The sequence below is a fragment of the Nannospalax galili genome, unplaced genomic scaffold (assembly GCF_000622305.1).
Source record: "Nannospalax galili isolate Female #2095 unplaced genomic scaffold, S.galili_v1.0 scaffold548, whole genome shotgun sequence".
NCBI lineage: Eukaryota > Metazoa > Chordata > Mammalia > Rodentia > Spalacidae > Nannospalax > Nannospalax galili.
In genome coordinates this window covers 1,012,552-1,017,367 of record NW_008358999.1, presented here as the reverse complement: position 1 = coordinate 1,017,367, position 4,816 = coordinate 1,012,552, and positions in this window count along the sequence as shown.

Below are 4,816 nucleotides of genomic sequence, written 5' to 3'. Positions count from 1 at the left end.
GGTGCTGCAAGTGTCTTTTGAGTTCCATATCACTAAAGTGATGTCTCCCTGTGTGGGGATGCAACACAGAATGTATGATATTTGGGTAACTGTGCCTATTGTTTTGACATTTGTTCCATTAATGTCATCTAGTGTTCAAAGCCATTAGTAGTGAAAGAGATTGTTGCATATATGCATGAGAAGAAATGCGTTTAAACTATTTTAATTTTTTTTTTTTTTTTTTTTTTTTTTTTTTTTTTTTTAGTGCTTCACTGTAGCCCCAGCTGGTCTTAAACTTACTATGTAGGCTAGGTTGGCCTTGAACTCAGAGATCTGCCTGCCTTCTAAGTACTGGGATTAAAGACGTGCCACCATGTCTGGCTCTGATCGTTTCTTTCAAATTGTGGGGGTTACTCCACACCAGGCTGTGTCTCTGTCTCCCTGACCCTTTGAATTACTTCCACCATTGTGACCAATATTTAAATCCAGAAGGAATGAACAGCCCCCATGCTGGTGTCTAGGTTGCTGGAGAATGGCTCCCTACAGATGTCAAACAAGCATTTTTGTATGCAGTTGATACACAATAACAACTCTTTGACAGTGGAGTACAGTGGTTAATTAAGACTAGTCTCTAGGGGCTGGAGAGATGGCTCAGCGGTTAAGAGCACTGACTGTTCTTGCAGAGGACCGGGGTTTGATTCCCAGCACCCACATGGTGGCTACGAACCATCCTTAACTCCAGTTCCAGGGGAATCTGGAGCCCTCTTCTGACCTCCATGGCATTGCACGACATGGGTGCACTCACATACCTGCAGGCAATACACTCGTACACATAAAAATTATATTTTTTTTAAAAAGTCGGCCGGGCATGGTAGTCCATACCTTTAATCCCAGGAAGGTGGATCTTTGTGAATTCGAGGCCAGCCTGGTCTACATAGTTCCACTGGGGCTACAAGGAGACCCTGTCTCAAAAAAGACAAAAAAAAAAAATAGTTTCTAGAGCCAGGCTTGGGGACAGACTTTGCCACTTAGTAGACTCACATGTAGTAGACATGTAAAATGAGAGATAATAAGGACCTGGGAAGATGATTAAGTCTGTAAAGTGCTGCACAGCCGCCACAAGGACCTGAGTTCCGATCCCCAGCACACATGAAAAAACCAGGCATAGTAGCAGTTTTCTGTAACACTAGGGTAAGGAGGCAGAGACAGATCTCCCAAGCTCACTGGCTTGTCACACTAGCAATGGGTGAATGCTGGGTTCAGTGAGACCCTGTCTCCAAAGAAGGTGGAGAGTGATGAAGGAAGCCCCTCCCAGGCCTGCACGTACAGCATTCATATGTACACACATACACAGAATGAGGAATATTAAGAATAATTGTAGGGATTAAACAAGTTAATATACATAGTGTGTAATACCTGGCAAAAGCGCACATTCATTAACCATGAAGTCGGTGTCACTTCAGGGATGTAAGAATGCTAGGTGAACCTTTAATCCCAGCACTCGGGAGGCAGAGGCAAGTGGATCTCTATGGATTCAAGGCCAGCCTGGTCCACATGGTGAGTTCTAGGCCAGCTGAGGCTACAGGGAGACCTGTCTCAAAAGGCAGTCATTTCGAGTCCCAGGCTACCAGGATCTGCCCTCTCCATCGTATGGCTTCCAAGACTGGCTCAGATGTCAGTACCACACCAGTATGCAGGGAGAGAAAGTGGGTCCTCAGAGTACTTAGGTACTAGGCCCAGACAATGTCACTAGCTGGAACTGTCAAGTGGCCACACCAGACTGCAACGAGGGCTGTGAAGGATAATCTGCTAGCTTGGGGTTTTACTACATTTATTGGGGGCTGGAGAGATTTCTCAGCAGTTAAGAGCACTGACTGCTCTTTCAGAAGACCAGGGCTCAGTTCCCAGCATCCACATGGTGGCTGACAACTCCATTCCCAGAGGGTCCAATGCACCCTTCTGACCTCCTCAGGTATTACATGACAGAGGTTTGCTTACACACATGCAGGTAACATATTCATACACATAAAAATAATTTTTTTTTTTGGTCTTTTTGAGACAGGGTCTCTCTGTGGCCCCAGCTGTCCTGGAACTCACTATGTAGACCAGACTGGCGTTGAACTCACAGAGATCCACTTGCCTCTGCCCTGAGTGCTCTTGGATTAAAGGTGTGTGTTACCATGCCTATATTTAAAAATTTTTATTTTTATTTTATGTGTATGCATGTATTGCCTGCATGTAGGTAACTGCACCGTCGTACAATGCCCACAGAGGTCAGAAGAGGCTGTCCGATCCCCTGGGACTGGAGTTACAGACAATTGTTAGCTGCCATGTAGATGCTGGGATATGAACCTGGGTCTTCTGCAAGAACGACCAGTGTTTTTAACCACTGAGCTCCAGCCCAAAGAATAAAATATTTTTTAAATATTACATTTACTTTGTGTGGTGGTGTGTGTGTGTGTGTGTGTGTGTGTGTGTGTGTGTGTGTGTCAAAGGACAAATTTTGAGAGTTGGTTCTCTACCTTACATGTTGGTGCCAGGGGAAGAACTTAGGTTGTCAGGCTTGGTGGCAAACACCTTAACAGTGAACCATCTCAATGGGCCTAATATTTGTTTTTGACCCAAGGTCTCAGTACTTACCATAGATTGGCTTCAAACTGAATTCTCCTGCCTCAGCCCCCTGAGTGCTGATATTACAGGCAATGGACACCATGCCCAGCTAGGAAATAGAATTTTTCAAATGTTTTATTATTAATTTTTGGGGTTTTTTTTTTTTTTTTTTGAGACAGGGCCTCCCTGTAGCCCCAGCTGGCCTGGAATTCACTATGTAGACCAGGCTGGCCTTGAACTCACAGAAATCCACCTGCCTCTGCCTCCCGAGTGCTGGGATTAAAGGCGTGTGCCACCACACCCAACACTTATTTATTATTTTTATTTTGTGTCCACAAGCATGTTTCCTGTATGTATGTAAATGCACCTGTGTCATGCAATGCCCACAGAGATCGGAAGAGGGCATTGGATCCCCTGGGACTGGAGTTATGGATGGTTGTTAGCGCAGTGTGGGTGCTGGGAATCAAACCTAGGTCCTCTGCAGGAGCAGCCAGTGCCCTTAACTGCTGAGCTATCTCTCCAGCCCCCAGAAATTGAATTTTTAAGACCCTTCAAGGGCCCATTATCTTGGCTCTGTTCCTTTTCCTTCATTTCTATCCCCTCAGTTCTGAAGTCAGCACACTAATAAGACTTCTCATCCAAGTTTGGTTCCACTTCTCCGGCCTCCATATGCATTTCCCTTCTTGGCCATCAAACCAGCATCATATTTAGACTTTTTGTGACACACCAAACCCCATCTTTATAACAAATTCTGTGTTAATTAACCTAGGCTAACTGCAGCAGCAATGGAGCCAAACGTTATTTCTTCAGTTTGGATCCAGTGTGGGTCCCTGTCAGAGATGGGAAGGCGGGCTCCTCTGTGCTGTCATTCAGGGGCTAGGCCATTTTCGTGAGGCTCCTGTGTTGCTCTTGCCTTCACTCAGTTGAAGATAGTGGAGGAGAGGAAAGGCCAGCTAGAGGAGGGGTGATGGACTTGTCAATATCATCAATATCACTTGTCAATATCAGCAGAAACAGTCACCTGACCACACCTAACTGAAAGAGAAGCAGCATTGGCTAGTGCCTGCTGGAAAGGCTGGCTGGCCAGGCATGGGGGTTCGTACCTACAATCCCAGCATTTGGGAATTAAGACAAGGGGGTTGCTCTGAGTTTGAGGCCAGCCTGCATAGTGAGTTCCAGCCACGGTGGGCTACAGAGAAAGTTCCTCAGAGACAGTTAGAACCTACCACTGTTTGTCTCAGAATACCAGTTCTCTAATGTCTGGTCAGGTTTGTGTCTTGACTCAACTGTACACACACAAATTGACAGTCATAATTTGGACCTGCTTTTCTTTATTTGATTTTTTGGCGTAGGGGGGGCAGTTGAGACAGGGTCTCCCTGTAGCCCCAGCTAGCCTGGAACTCACTATGTAGACCAGCTGGCCTTGAACTCACAGAGCTCCTTCTGTCTCTGCCTCCTGAGTGCTAGGATTAAAGGCATACACCACCATGCCTGCCTCCTAAACTTGTTTGGTTTTTGAGACAGCTTTATTACCTAGGCTGGCCTAGAAATGGAAGTTAAACAGAGGATGACCTTGAACTTTTGATCTTCCTGCCTCCACCTATGGAATTGTGGAATTACAGTTTGTTCTATCATGCTCAGTATATGCTGGGGATAGGACCCAGGGCTTCATGCATGCTAGACAAGTACTTTACCATCTCTAGCCCCTGCATCCTCTTTTTTTTTTTTCAAGTAGTGCTGGGTTTGTAGCTCAGTGGTAGAGGGTTTGCCTAGGATAAAGTATCCAGCCCTAGGGCTCAACAGATAACTCAGCAGTTAAGAGAATTTGCTGCTCTTGTAGTGGACCTGGGTTTGATTCTCAATGCCCACATGACAGCTCACAACTATCTGTAACTTCAATTCCAGGGAATGTGGTGCCCTCCTCTGGCCTCCACGGGTACTGCACACATGTGGTGCACTTACATATATGCAGGCAAAACACTCATACACATAAAAATAAGTATTAGGCCAGGTGTGGTGGCACAGGCCTTTAATCCCAGCACTCAGGTGGCAGAAGCAAGTAGATCTCTGTAAGTTTGAGGCCAGCCTGGTCTATGTAGTGAGTTCTAGGCCAGCCAGGCTATATAGTGAGACCCTGTCTCAAATAAATATTTTTTTATTTAGACTTTTTTTTTAATTAGAAGAAGCATTTCATTACAACAGCATTAACCTATTCAATAACATTTTT